The sequence below is a fragment of the Podarcis tiliguerta genome (assembly GCF_965153285.1).
Source record: "Podarcis tiliguerta genome assembly, chromosome: 7".
NCBI classification, from domain to species: domain Eukaryota; kingdom Metazoa; phylum Chordata; class Lepidosauria; order Squamata; family Lacertidae; genus Podarcis; species Podarcis tiliguerta.
In genome coordinates this window covers 32,217,819-32,233,241 of record NC_139540.1, presented here as the reverse complement: position 1 = coordinate 32,233,241, position 15,423 = coordinate 32,217,819, and the positions used below count along the sequence as shown (strand labels likewise).

Below are 15,423 nucleotides of genomic sequence, written 5' to 3'. Positions count from 1 at the left end.
TTTTAAATAAAAGGACACATTCTACTCATGTAAAAACATGCTGATTCCCGGACCGTCTGTGGGCCGGATTGAGAAGGCAATTGGGCCACATCCGGCCCACGGGCCTTAGGTTGCCTACCCCTGCTAAAGAGGAACCATTTCTTCTCTACTCCCAATCAAAAACAGGCACGTACACCACACAAACATTTTTTAAACCCAAACTTCTCCTACAACTATGTTTTGACCTTTAAAGGTTATGCAAGACTTTGCTGCTGCTTCAGTCTTCTTCCCGTGTAAAGGTGACTACATACACAGTATAAATTTGCAGAGTGCACCCAGCCAATAGTCAGTGGTAACAGCTCTGACCAACTCTGCCTCACTGATTAATGATGTGCTAAACGCACTGAAGAAGGCATAACGAATGTCCATGGTTTTGATTACAGGGGGCTAAAACCATCCAGTCCCTGTCCCAGTTTGTGGAAGTTTCACAGACATAATCTTATAAGTAATGTTCAAGTTACATGTTAAGCAGAGCTCTCTGATCCTTCTGGCATTTTTCGGCCTGGGGAAAGCAGGGAAATGTTATTTTGGGGTTAAAATCACCCTCTATAAGGTGCCTTTTTACCCACAAGAGGAGAGGAGATAGAGACCTCCATGGGTGAAAAAGAAGCTGAAAAAATGGCTAGAGATGAAGGGGTTAAGCCGTCTTTCTTCATGCACTCTTCTTCCATGCTGCCCTGAGGTATTTGGCTTCCAAAATAAAAAACACAGAAGAAAAATGACTGAACTCTGTACAGCCCTTGAGACCTTCAGCATTCAAAGCATGTGCTCTATCACCAAGCATTGGTCTCTTCCCAGGTGGCCTGAGATGCCCTGAGAAAAGGAGACATTTGTATATATCTTCCTATAAATAGGGATGTATTTCTACATTACTCAGCTGGAATGTGGTACAAAGACACCCTGATTACGAGAAAAATCTAAAAAGATATTTTCACATCATTAACTCCAATGTTCGGGCCATGAAATTTATCACCTAACAGAAAAGAACATCCCAAGACAAAACAAACAAAATTAAATATAGGACAACTACATGAAACTATGGTGGGAGATAATCTGGGTCTACGAGGTTTGGTGTCATCACTATGCTGCCAACACTCAGCTCTATTTTACTAGTAGCATAATATATGCCAGCATGTTTCCCAATATTTTGATGCACGCCTCCCCAATCTCCGAGCGGTGTAAGATTCCAGGGTCCAGGTGGTTACCCAAGGTTCGTGTTTTCTTTGGAAATGAGGCACAGCGGAGACTCTGGTGTCTTTATGATATATGGTTTATTTACACATATATACAACCTGAGCCTGTGGTGGAGGGACTCGCAGCGCTACCCTCCAAGGGGTTCTTGCTTTCCCATGGCCTCTGTCTTAGATTTCAGCAGAAATTAGCCATGCCACTCTCTGTTGCTCTGTTCCAGCTTGCTGCATTTCATAGACCGCCACCTTTTCCTCCCAAGCTCACATCCTAGCCAACCACAATCCTAAAAGAAACTACTCTTCTTCAAACTCTGGCCTTTGGCCTTCAAAATAACTCACAGCTGGAGAGCTGTCTGTCACAGAACCCCAGCTTTCTTAATGTTACAATAATGGTTCATGACCTTGCCATTGTTAACAACTCATACTTAGCGGCCATCATCAGGCTGGCCTGGCTACTCTGGCCATTAAATTCCTGCTGGATTCAGGGGGCTTGAACCTAACACCTATTAGGAACTAGGGGAATCTGGCACCTCCAACTCACAAGGATGTCTTGAAAGATTTCCAGTGCTCAAAACTAAGCTCCATTGAGTTCAAAGTAGCTTACTTCCAGATGTCTGTAGGATTGCAGCCTCAGTGAAATGTTATAAGATTTATAATTTAAATCCCGGACACTGAGGTCCAGCACCGAGGGCCTTCTGGCGGTTCCCTCACTGCGAGAAGCCAAGTTACAGGGAACCAGGCAGAGGGCCTTCTCGGTAGTGGCGCCCTCCCTGTGGAACGCCCTCCCACCAGATGTCAAAGAGAACAACAACTACCAGACTTTTAGAAGACATCTGAAGGCAGCCCTGTTTAGGGAAGCTTTTAATGTTTGATGTATCACAGTATTTTAATATTCTTTTGGAAGCCGCCCAGAGCGGCTGGGGAAACCCGGCCAGATGGGCGGGGTATAAATAATAAATTATTATTATTATTATTATTATTGTTGTTACCTATCCTATCCCAAGGCTTTAAATTAGAACGGACAATTAAAAATAATCATGTACATTCTACAAACAAATTTGTTTTGCATTGAACAGCCTGTATGCTGTTGAAATAGCTGCACAGCACTACTACTGTTACAGATCTTAGTTTCAACCTTTTATGCATTGCTAATATTTTAGTTCAACTGATCTAACGAGAAGCCAAGTTCCCCAAAGAATAAACAATACAGCAGGATTTTATGGTATTGGTTCGTTTTTTGAGGCTGATTGCATTTTCATCTTTTTAAAGCAGTGTGAGTTTGGAAGCATAAAATAATATTAAGGGGAAATTCTGAGAATGTGGGAAAAAAGATAGTGAAGAATTAGTTCCTAAGGGGAATGAAATAGAATTGTAATATTACTGACCATAGTTTCCTGTTTCCCCATAATGATTCACATAAGTAACCAATTCAAATAAGCAGGCAAAAAGTAGGCAGTATTGTTTTCCCCAGAGTGGACTGAAAACACTTTTATACACATTCTTGCCAATATGAGCTTGCTAATGGTAAAACAATGGACCCATTAAGATATGCAAGATTCACTAAAGGTAACCACAGAGCAAACCTTCAATGAAAATATGATTGTTTAATAAATGAACTGTATTCACAGTAAGAACACAATCCTGCTAAACATAAGAAGCTGGCAGATCCTATGCATGTCGACTTAGAAGTAAGCTTCACTGAGTTCCATGGGACACCTTGGTGAGTAAAAGGATGCAGCTATAATCAAGATATGCTTACTTAGGCTAAAGCAATGGCAGATAGACAATTAATTTCAGAATGTATTACGTAATGGGAATAATAACTGTGGAATTTTGCATACAGTAATGCTTAGATACTTGAATGTTGCCATTTATTTTTACTGTATTCTGTGACAAAATAGATTTTCACACGAAGGTCCTCTTTCTGCCTGAGTTGGGAATGATGGGCAGAAATAATACTGCAATCAGGAGAGAACTGAGCGGTAGGGACAGAGGCCCCTCTGGTGAATGTGGTCCACCTGAAAGATTGCAAGGGGTGCCTACTCCCAAGGATACAGCCAGTTCCTTCCCAGCCTGCCCATCCCTATGTATCTCTTTTTGCTGTAGCTTGTAAGATACATTGAAGTAATCTCAGGATTGCTGTGAACCCAGTGTTAGCTGCTGGTTGACAGGGCTAGGAAGGAAATTTACATATGGCTGGAACTAGCAGAATCAGTTTCAAAATCCTATGATATTTGTATTGTTGATTCCCTGGGAGGGATGGTTTATTGTTGCTGTTTACCACAGCTTTGTTGTGTCACAATTATCAAAGGGCACTAAGGCATTCAGCAGGATTAATAAATGCAAGGTAGCTGGGGATGAGACATTGGGGCACAGGCGTGGGATATCCCATTGCAGGGGTGATGGCAGCATTGTGCCCTAGATTCTCTTTGTGTGAAAGCCACTCAAATGGCATTAAAGCCATTGATGGCCATCACTGATACCCCATAATACAATTCAGCTCCGCAGCCTGGGCTGAGTTAAGCAATATGGCAATGTCAAGCATAGAACCTCAGCCTTATGCCATGCTGTTTGCCTTTGTGAAGCTGTATCCAATGATGTGGCTAGTATACTTCCAGCTTGGGTGTCCAGTATCTCTGCTCACTCACAACACCCACTGTGCTCTATGAGGCATGATAATTTTCTGAAGGAGATTCCTCAAAGGCATTAAGCCTCCCTCTCTCCTTATATTCCATTGGCCAAATTGGGATTCTTCTCCAGAAATATGATAGAACATTCTCACACAGTCACCTTTCCCCACAGTCAGTTTTTGCATTGTTTTGGTCTAGGTACAGGGCATTGCTTAGTAATTCAGCAGATTAAAATGCACCTTAAAAAAACAACTGGTTTAATAAGATAGGAATATTTTAATCTCCTCTATGTAACCTAAGGGGACGCGGGTGGCACTGTGGGTTAAACCACAGAGCCTAGGACTTGCCGATCAGAAGGTCAGCGTTTGAATCCCCGCGACAGGGTGAGCTCCCATTGCTCGGTCCCTGCTCCTGCCAACCTAGCAGTTCGAAAGCACGTCAAAGTGCAAGTAGATAAATAGGTAGTACCGCTCCGGCGGGAAGGTAAACGGCATTTCCGTGCGCTACTCTGGTTCGCCAGAAGCGGCTTAGTCATGCTGGCCACATGACCCGGAAGCTGTACGCTGGCTCTCTCGACCAATAAAGCGAGATGAGCGCCGCAACCCCAGGTCGGTCACTACTGGACCTAATGGTCAGGGGTCCCTTTACCTTTACCTATGTAACCTAAGAACTTTATAAGTAGAAAATACTACTTTTCCTTCAGTCTGGCCAATGCTAAAATGAAGTCACTAACTGCATTAACAGAAAACTGTAATACAAAAATAGCAAGCTAAATTAGAATATAAATGTTGCAGAATATTCTTACTTTAGTTTGAGAAGGTAGATTAGCATTACTTTCACAATTAAAACCCCTTAATTGGTTAAACCTAATATTAACTGAACTCCAATACTGCGTTAACAAGCAATATAGTTCCTAACCCCAAAGGATTACAGTCTCTATAACATGACCAGAAGAATGGGAATAGAAAGTGTTAAAAGTTTGGTCAGAGATGGGATGAAGGGGTGGAGAGGGATATGATGGGAAAAACAAATGAATAGAAGGAAGTTAATTACCAAAGAGCACTGAGTGAATTGGTGATCCAAAAGTCTCTTTGCAAAATAAAGGTGTATTTACAGAGTGTATTTACAAAGGTGTATTTACAGAGGTGTAAATGAAAAGGGGTTTTGGCTTAATATGTAGAGGTAGCAAAGCCTTTCCTTAGCACAAAAAGCGTCGTGGAACAAGGCGCAAAGAGCAGAATGCAAGAAGTGAACTAAGTGACTTGATATTATGAGCACACGTGGAGTGATAACAAAAAGGGAGATGATAGAAAATGAGGACAGAGACACAAGCAACAGCAAAATCGTAGCAAAGAAATCTGAATTCATTGAAATATTTTCAGAGCTTGATGATGTGATCATAATGGGATGTGGACCGTGTCTTCTAAAGAAAAGAATAGCATCAAATGCTATGAGATTTCTTCATTTGTTGATGTTGAAGAAAGATATTTTAAAAAATACAAAATACAATGCATGATCATCTTATTGGATTAGCAAAAGCAATATTTTAGTTACCTTTCAAAGAAGTTTTCAGGGGTAGAGGTCTCAGTTCTGCACAAATAACTCCCAAGACACAGCTATCTGACTCTTCATCTGCTGTTTCTTACGTATAATTCAGTAGGGGAGTGCTGCTCGAAGCTGTGTTATGCTTGATGTTGATGCGAAAGTTATTTATGTAAGAGATGTCTGGCCAATGAACAATGTGGGAGGAGCGTGCATTTTCAGAATGTCCTCCAGGACCCTATTTTGTTTCAATATTCCATTTTCAAGACTGGCAGCGTTATATCAAGAGAGTTTCTAATGCTTCAACTTGGTTAGGTGGTCACAGGAGGGCATGTGTTGACCTTCTCAGTGAACTAATTGCTTTTAATGGATAGTCTAAACAGCAGTGTACAGGAATACAGTCTGCATAGTTAGAATCGCTGTCCTGATAAGTGAATTTTTAAAACTCATGAAAAGGAATGTGATCAGTATCTAATGCATTATGGCATAGTGGAAAGGTTGCACATACTTCCCCCCTCCCCCCGAAAGTAAATTGTCCCTGTTTGCTTTTTTTTTGCATTGAAATGGGGGGGAGAGAATGTTTCCTTCATTAAGTTCATTCTCTAATGTACTTTAAGTTTATATCCAGCAAAAGTATCAATGTGTGTGTCCTTTCAGCATTTTGTTGACATGTTGGCTTTATGAGAACATTTTGCGTGACAGAAAATCTCTTTAAAGAACAGCTGTTGTGGCTACTTGATTAGTCACTTCCCAAACTACACAACTGACTGTTTCTTACTTAGTAAATGATTCCTCTGGTTCTTTAAAGAATCACCTATGTGGTTTGAAGAAACTAAAATACTTTCTTTATATATGTTTACAAACAGATTCAAAACACAAATAGGAAATCTGGAGTACTTTTAAAAATCAGTTGATTTTGCCCCTCTTATTCTATCCCCCCCCCCCAAAAAAATACAGCAGATTTCCCATTTGTGTTTTACGTTTCTTTGTGAATATATACAAAGTATTTTAGTATCTTTAAACTCCGCGAGTGATAACTTTGCTCTTGGCAAAATCTTTATTTATGCAATAATACTTACACACAGTGCTTTTCTTCTAGACAAAAAGGTGCTGGCACTCACCATGAAGTTGTTATATTAAGTGCCACATTTTTAACCAGTGCTTTTCTTCTAGAAAAAAAGGTGATGGTATGCATACCCTTGAGCACCCCTATGGGGAGGGGGGGAGCGAGCCTGCTTACATAGAAGACATTCTCATTGTTTGTGGCCAAAGTTGGTCTGGTAAATATGGATAATCTGAAATTCCTGCCTAAAATATTATTATACCTGTCTTGATTATCCTGAACAGGCCTATTGCTTTGGCATATTCTGATTAACCTTGATGCGTGACAAAGGCTTAATGGAAGGTCTAGCTGACTAGCTTATCACTGTATGCTTCTTACAGATAAGTTCTCATAACCCAGTAGCTAAGTAAGCCTTCAAGTTGCTTGTGTTAAGTAGAATGTGAGAGATTAAAGAATGTACATCTGTATTTTATATGGCTATAAAATATTTTATCAAATTACTTGCAAGTTCTTTATGAAAACTTAGCTTATTTTATAAAATGATTTATTATTTATTTATTTATACAATAGTGCTAAATGTAACATGCAAGAACACATTTCAGAAGTTTTCTAAATGTTCTTAAGGAGCTAGTATTTCTTTAAAAAGTCTTTCCCAAATGATCTCGCTGAGCTTCTCCTAAAGGAGAAAAGAAGAAACCAAATATATGTAAGGGTAGTATCAGAAGCCTTCTGGATTTTTCTTTCAACTGGATCTAATATTTATACTCATATAGGTAAGCAATAATCCCTAATTTTTTAAAGATGTAAATCTTAATATAAGAATGATGTGTCAGGTTAGGCAAAATAGTCACAAAGTGTCACAGCTGCAATGACCTGGCTAAAACTAAGAGGGTGACCTAGATGCTGTTACTTTTTTATAATATAAGACTTGTTAGTCACTTACTATCCAAAGGTCTTCAAACAATTTACCTTTAAAATCATAAACATAAATACATTGTACCATAACCCCCTGCCGAAACCCCTACAGAACTTTAAACAGAATGCACAGAAAGGACAGGAAAAAAGAAAGAAATTATGTATCAATCAACACAGCTCACATACTAAACTATTTGCTATTAAGATGTCCATGATGTATCAAGACAAAATTGGAAAATGCTATTGCAAATATATAAAGCAACATAAAGACGTGGCATATGTTTTTAGAGCCTTCATACCAAGTGTCAATATAGACAGATAGAAATCTTTGACTTTTATATATAGCTGTAAAAAGTTCAACATATTTGTTTTTGGAAAGTCAGTGTTGTTGTAGAAACTAACCACAAGTGCCCAGTATCTGTTACCAATAAAGAATTAGCAGGCACCTTTTCTGGGATCCAGAGACTCTTTCCCAATTTCAGCTGTATGACTTAACTATTGACTTCTGTCCAGAAAAAAAATCTAGTTATAGAGGATCAGTTATTCAGAGCATATGACAGAAAAGATGAAAAACAATAAAGAAAATATGTCCGTTTTCAGGGACGGCTGTATGTAATTCAGAGGTATCAGAGGTCCCACTACAGGCTGAGCAGGTCACTGTTTCTGCATACCTGCTCCATATTTTCATTTAAGGCAGAATGAACTGTAATCGAAGAGGTATTGTTCAGAAGCCATAGGTGGAGAGTGCCCAGTGATTGCAAAAGGAAATGCTTCAGAGAAAACATGAGGGGCATCTGGGCACTGAAAAATATAAAACAGAAACCAGAGAGGTATTACACTGTACGTATATGAATCTGCATATGTAGTTGTTGTTTTTACCTGCCTATGTAGTGAATTGGAGCGGGTTGATAAATGCGATAGATACTAAAAATGTCGGACTAGGCAACAAAAGAGCCTTTTTAGAGATTTTATGTAAATATTAACGCTGTTCAGTTTGTTCTTTTGTATTCTAATTGTATCAATCTCTACATTAGCTGATATTGTAGTTTGTTGCACTGACTGAGCTATAAATGCTTAGTACTTCTTTCTTGACACCTTTCTAAAAATAGGATAATCAAGCATGATCATTTCATATGAATATTGGATTTTCTTCATGGTAATTTGTGTCTCCTGTCTTCAGCACACACAAATATATTTGTGCGCTTTATCATTAGCAGCTGCAATGTGGGTGTGGCTATATCTTAAAGAGTTCTATCCAATCTTCCATTGTTGCCAGTTCCAGGTCAGGTTAGAAGCATAAAATATAATTGCTTCTGAGTTTGTGGGTTCCAGACTTCTAATCCTTGAATCTAGCAACTGTTGAAATTTAATCAAGGCTTGGTGTGTTAAACTGAGTGCCAGACCTCTCAAATCATTGGATCCAGCAAGTGTTAAGGGGCAAAGGTAGGTGCATAACTCAGAATAACTGACAATGGTCGTACACCAAAAGAAATAAATGCTTTCATTTGTGGACCAATTTCTTCATTTGATATAGTGTAGAGTTCACATTATTGTCCAAGAACAATCCTTTTAAGTAAAATGGGCACTCAGAACTTCAGTGTTTTAAAATCAGATGCACCTCATGTATCACACAGGTCAGGAAAGCTCTCTTTCATTTAAAACTGAGGCTCGCAGTTGCATAGCTACAAAATGAATGTAATAAATATTCTAGCAGCACAGTTTGCCTTGGAATGGGCAGAGTAGTGTCTGCATTTCCATTATAAATCCATTATAAAGGGAGCAATTTTTCATACTGAAATCTGTCCATAAATATAGCTGTGACTGCAATCGAGTACGTACCTGATACAAAATTCAAACGTTTGCTTGATGGAACTTGAAGACAAAGAACTATTTAGGCAGATACAACATTACTTCAACTTATTAAGCCATAGAATTAGAGTGATTGCTGTTTAATGTTTTTATAATATTTCAATTTTATTTTTATTGTGTGTGTGTGTGTGTGTGTATATATATATATAATTTATTTTTCATTTAATAATATACATTCACACCATTATTATCCACTTTACCTCCCTGCCTCTTTAGAGCCTATCGACTTCCAGTCGTAATATTAGAATTTTTAGCAAGTTAATAGGACTTCCCTTGTTCCTTTTTCTCTACGTTCATAGGAAGTTGGGTTCATACATAACACTAAGCCACACTATGGCTTGGAGTGAATGAGTACGCAAGCTGGTGCTTAGTGAGAAATTTGTGACTGCCTTTCTCCTCTCCCCCCTTTGTGATTGCCAGGTGCTAAGCCATTGTTTGGCTTAGCGCTATGCCCAAACCTGGGCTTGTGGTTTATGTCATTTCAAACAAACTGTGGGCTGCAATGTTCATGTTTAATCGGAAGACACAAACTATAAAATATACATATGAAGATCTAACCAGCCAAACTATAAGGAGAATTATGGGACCCAGGGAGAAAAATGGGCACATGGAGTGAGGTTGCAGTTGATGATATAAAGAAAGCAGGCAAAACAGTACAAAGGATCTAACTTTGTATGGCTTCAGATTTATTATATAATTATACCCTGCCTTTGTTCCTGACAGGACTCAGGGCGGCTTATGCATAAAAACAAGAACCACTAAAAATATAGAAAAATCCATCATTAAAATACAAAATAGAATTAAAGCTATGTATCACATCTGTTTAAAACATACCAATAATTACAATAAGGCACTAGCCTTTTAATCAAAAGCAGTCAGTTCATAGAAGCCTGTTGGAACAAGGTCTTCACTTGCTGATAGGACATCAAGGAGGAACCCAATTAACTTCTCTACTGTGTCCCCACCAAGTGTGCCTGTGAGGATGGTGGGACCAGTGCTTTTTTTCCTATAAAAAGATGTGCTGGAACTGAGTTCCGATGAGTTCCGGCTGAGAAAAGCACTGGGTGGGACCAAGAGAAGGACCATCCTTGAAGATCCCAGAGCATGGGCAGGCTTGTATGAGGGAATTCGGTCTTTCAGATAGCTAGGACCTAAGCTCATCATCATGAAGCTGTATTGAATGAGGCCATTTAGCTCAGTTCCTAAATGAGAAACTAAATACAGAAAATGGAATATACACTATTATCTGTTGCTGTTAAAATGCCAACCATAAGCTCCATCAGATTTTCTATTTCTAGTGACTGGAAGCAGTTACATCTCTCAGGTGTAATTTCATTACATTGTTCATAAAAACACTATTAAGTAACACCCAATCAACCTTATGCATAGCACTTATACAGAAGATTCCCCTGGTAGTTAGTGGGATTGCTGTGATGCTCAGTATGCTCAACAGTTTCTGTTAAAATCAATTTGCTATCTTAACTGCCACAGTATGGCATTCATTGGAGAAGTAGGATATACATACGTGAAAGGATACAAACAGGAGGAGGTGTGGTAGTTGGTGGATATTAAAATGAGGGCAGGAGGGACAGGAGTCTTGGGTAGGAGATAAAGAGGATAGGAGAAGAGTGCCTCTTCTACAGTGCATTTTGCATGCTTCCATTTAGCTCAACACAGCTTATAGAGTTTCAGGAAAGTGCCTGAAAGCAAAAGGCTGGGGCCTTCTGAGGCAGTGGATAGGGACCCACAACCACAGCTGGCCCTGGGCCTGTAGGCCCCCATTAACTTTTTTGCGGCTCAGCACAGGCTCAGGACTGTCATCGTAATTTCCCCACAATGCAGTGCTGTTGCATAATTCACAGGCACTGCATTGTGGATAAATCAAAGTAAGTGAGATTGCACTGAAATGGGCCCAGCATGGCCGTCAGCACTGATACTGCATTATGGTGAAATTCAAATGGTGGCCATGCCAGTGAGACCAGCCATGTGAGCTCCCATTCACCACTGGACCATCTCCACCAGCTATACCCTTAAAGTGAGGGACCAACTACAGTTGAGGGATTCACTCCTGAAACCTGATGCCAACCCTGTACATTTTGGAAAACATAGGCCAGGAGTCACCAACCATTTTTGATCAGTGACCATGATTGGAATTTTGAGGAAGTGCTGTGGGTGCTAGTCACAAAACGCTGCTGTGGCATAACACAAAATGGTTGCTACATCTAAACAAATAAGACTACCACAAAATGGTGTGGGCATGCCCACCCCTATCTACAGCAGCCATTGTCATGTTCTCCCACAGAGAGAAGCTCTTTGAACCAATCCTGTTCAGAATAGAAGGAAGGCTGGGTTTCCAAGTGTAAAAGGGACATGCTCAGTGTAGAAGAGGCTAAGCCAGTGCAAACAGGAACTCAGCAGGAAGAAGAAATAAGTCTCCCTTCATTGTGGATTTTAAAGAAGATTTATACTGAGGCTCCACATAAAGTACTGGTAGCTGCAGGCATTATGCTGGTGATACTACTGCATGCCATTTAAGCACAAGGATCAATATTGTCTTATTTGTTATTCTGGGATAGGTCAGTCAGTAGAGCATGAGATACTTATTCACAGCATTGTGGGCTCAAGCCCCACATTGGACAAAAATATTCCTGCATTGCAGAGGGTTGGGCCTAGATGACGCTAGTGGTCCCTTCCAACTCTAAATTTCTATGATTCCTCTTCAGGGAAATAGCAAAAGCAAAGAAAGAAAATGGTAAGTTACTCCAACTGAGGTCCTGGTCTGGAAGTGAACCGACAGATACTGTGAGCATGTTAAATACTCTTCATATGGGCTGTGAAAGTCTCACACAGCTGGCTGAATTTGTATATAAAATAATTTAATAAAATGGCTCTTACTAAGTTTTTTCTAGATAACGAAGCATTGTTTTAAAAAATAATAATCCATAAACACAGTTCCTGAGACTTAGTTGTTTATTTTGTCATTGTGGTGCATGGAATGCATACACAATTCATGATAAGACATATTTACTACCATTTTATATACCTAAGTAGAAAGTAAGTGTGTCGTGCTCCCAGTAAAACAGAACTATATTTCTTAGTTTGAGGAGGCTAGCTTCCCATTCTGAAAAAGAATCATGCCCCATATTGGAGTCTGTTTGCCTTTGTATGTTGGAGTTAGCACTCAGATGTGTACTTAACTGACAGATCTTGGCTGATTCCTATTCTGTGTACACATTACCTCTTGTATATAATGTTTTAAAAATCTCTGTTTAATTTACATGAAGATGAACATGTTTATACAAGCACCAGGTGTGGTGTACTAATGGACTGTGGTAAAGGGTGGGGGGAAATGCACTAAGTGTCATAGCATAGTTCATCTCGTTTGCAGAAATGGATAAGATGCTTATTTTAGGCATCTGTGTTAAAAGCATTAGCTGGGTGAAAGAAGAAAACCTAGGAAATGGAAACATTTTGAAAGGCTGCTTTCGCATTTCCAGTGTCTGGCTTTTCAACTGGATCTTAAAATGTTGGCCAGGGGTGAAATCGACAGATTTGCCCATCCCTACTCACGTCACTGCCTCTCCTTTCTCTCTTCATTTTATGTTAAAAAATTAATTTCTTAACAAGGAGTTGGCATGACTGCACTTTTCACTGTAGACACCCAGAGGCATACCTAGGGGTTTCTGAAACCTCCCCCAACTGGTGCACAGGTCCAGTGGAGAGCACAAAAATTACCTATCAGATGATGGAATGTATGTGTGTGGCAATGCGCCGCACACTGTTGCCACAAGATCAAACACAGGAGAAGCTTCTATGGCACAAAGACATGAGATTTTATTCACCCTTTCTCTTCACCTTGCCTTCACTCCAGATGTATTTGGGTCACATAAAATGTAGTAATTTCTAATTTAGGGAGGGGGGGAGTTGCCGAAACAGTTCTTTGAAAAGGTGCAAGGGACCAAAGGATGCCTCTGTAGACACCTTGTTTGTAGAATCTGCTAATTTATTTTGTTATGAAGCGAAACCTGTCTACCTCTTGATAATAGAATCTGACTTTCATAATTTCTTGTGCATGGCTTGATATCAAGATGCGTATATGTGCATACATGTAAGTGTAAAAAAAAAAATCAGCAAGAGGAAAATTGCATCTGTTCTTGAAACATGTTAAGAATAGTACATGGGACATGAGGGACCTCTGATGATCCTAGAAAGTACAATATGTGGGTTTGTTGAGGTTGCATTTCTGTACTCATTTACCTGAATTCAAAACCCCATTGTACTCAAAGGGACTGATTTATGAGTAGGCGTGTAGAGGACTGCACGGCATGTGATCTTAGAACAGATTCCACATGTTTGCCAGCTGACAGAGAACGCTCATTTCTTCAGGGTAATTGGGCTGAAAAGTTCTGGGAATTGGGGAAGAGTTCGTCCTCCCTCCCTCCCTTCGTCATCTTCTTATTGGCCTTCAATGTCCACAAAAAAACTAATGTAGGAATATGTGGCTGGCAGACTATGAAAACATTGTGTGTTCTAATAAATCTTGCAGACTTTTTGCTGGTATTGCAAGGCTGACTTCAAGCACTTACCTAGATGGGTAACTATCAAATCTATCTCAAGTTGTCCAGATCAAATAGCCAGAGATAAGGCAGCATTTCTCGCTTCTTGCTATATAGCAATTTGGAAGAGAGAGGAAATCCACCAAAGTTTGAAGCAAAGTTCATGCTAATATACCACATTGTAACCCCTTGCCCTGCACTTTGCTCTTTTGGTTTGGCCATCAGGCAGCTTGCTGGGTAATGATATAGTCTGAGTTCCGCTGCTCCCTTTCCCAATAACGACAATCATTTCCTAATGTAGTTTTCAATTGCTTTGGGAGTCGGGGGAGTCAAGGGAGCCCTTGTAATTGTGGCTGAACAATCTGAACAGTGCCATTTTCAAACTTTTTCCTCTGAGGGCAGCAGGATGGAGATCAGTTCCTTTTAGCTTTTAGCATTACTGTGTTCAGATTTTAAAGCTTTTACGCCAGTGTTGAAGCCTTTGCTTCACTTTTTTGGGAAAAAATCAAATGGGAACTGGCAGAGAATTGTGAAGTAGCAGATTTAGCAAGCAACGTTAATGAGCACTTAAAGTTTGGTTGTTACCACAAAAGACTGATAAACAATATTCACTGGGGGGTAGAATGAAGATAGTGAATAGAGAAAAAGTAGTTTTGAAATCCTAGAATGGAGCAAGGAAGATAACTGGCCTGGGATTCTGGATGGATCAGCAAAAGGAAGTACAGGCAGCAACCATTTTATGTGCATCTGATATGTGCACCTCCTAGATGCCTTGCATACACCAAAAGCTGTTTTCAGATTTTCCCACATGCACCTCTGATAATGTTCAGAAGTATGTTGCTATTAAAGCACTATGCCAAAACCAACATATATATTTTTTAAATTCATTGCTGCCAATTGGATACTTAGCTGGTGATGGAATACTTCATTATCCATAAGTACGGATGGGATTGAGATAAGAATTTGCTATTAATGACTGTTTCGCAACTGCTTCGTTGTGGCTGAAGAACATTTGGCTCACTTGTAAAACCGTGATAGTACTCTCTGCCTTTGTTTGTAAATACCTATGTCAGCAGAGCTGTGGGCTAATAATTTAAATGAATGTTGTTGTTGTAAGTTGTACTCCAACATATCCGGAGGGCATTAGGTTGGCAAAATACTAGACAGATCTACCTTTCTTTCTTTCTTTCTTTCTTTCTTTCTTTCTTTCTTTCTTTCTTTCTTGAATTCTAGGAAGGCTTTTATACTCATTGGTGCACTCAAACCTTGCAGAAAGCAGGACTGAACTCCTTGCACATCAGGTTGGCCACTGTCTTTCCTTACCACCCTCTCAGGCCCACTTTGACAGGTGGGTATGAAATCTCTTAAAGGAACACAAGAAGCTTCCTTATACTGAGTCAGACCATTGGTCCATCTATACCTGGAGTATACCACATTGGCCACCCCCAGACCATGGAGTATAGCAGGATGGCATAGCAAATGGGTTTGGGCAAATTAGTCAATTTTAGTTCCACTTCATTTCTAATATAACATAATATACACCTTTTTTGCAAGCAATATCCCTAAATATGAGTTTTATTTACACCTTACCCTACTATACGCATTCTTATACATGTATT

General features: G+C 39.7%; 1 protein-coding gene and 1 long non-coding RNA gene across 3 annotated transcripts in view; one reads left to right on the top strand and one right to left on the bottom strand.

Moving 5' to 3' along the window:
• KCNB2 (potassium voltage-gated channel subfamily B member 2) overlaps positions 1-15,423 on the top strand; it is a 222,214-nt gene that overhangs the window by 2,184 nt on the left and 204,607 nt on the right. The window contains exon 2 of the mRNA XM_083451020.1: positions 2,858-2,949. The gene's annotated coding sequence lies outside the window, so the exon portion shown is untranslated. The remainder of the gene's footprint in view (positions 1-2,857; positions 2,950-15,423) is intronic.
• On the bottom strand, positions 7,042-11,514 carry LOC310682575. 2 transcript variants are annotated; one of them, XR_014514012.1, is made up of 3 exons: positions 10,093-11,514; positions 8,051-8,180; positions 7,042-7,140 (listed from the first exon to the last, which is right to left on the bottom strand). It is a non-coding gene; the product is annotated as an uncharacterized lncRNA (long non-coding RNA). The 2 variants fall into 2 exon arrangements; XR_014514013.1 differs by lacking the exon at positions 7,042-7,140 and having other exon boundaries at positions 7,385-8,180.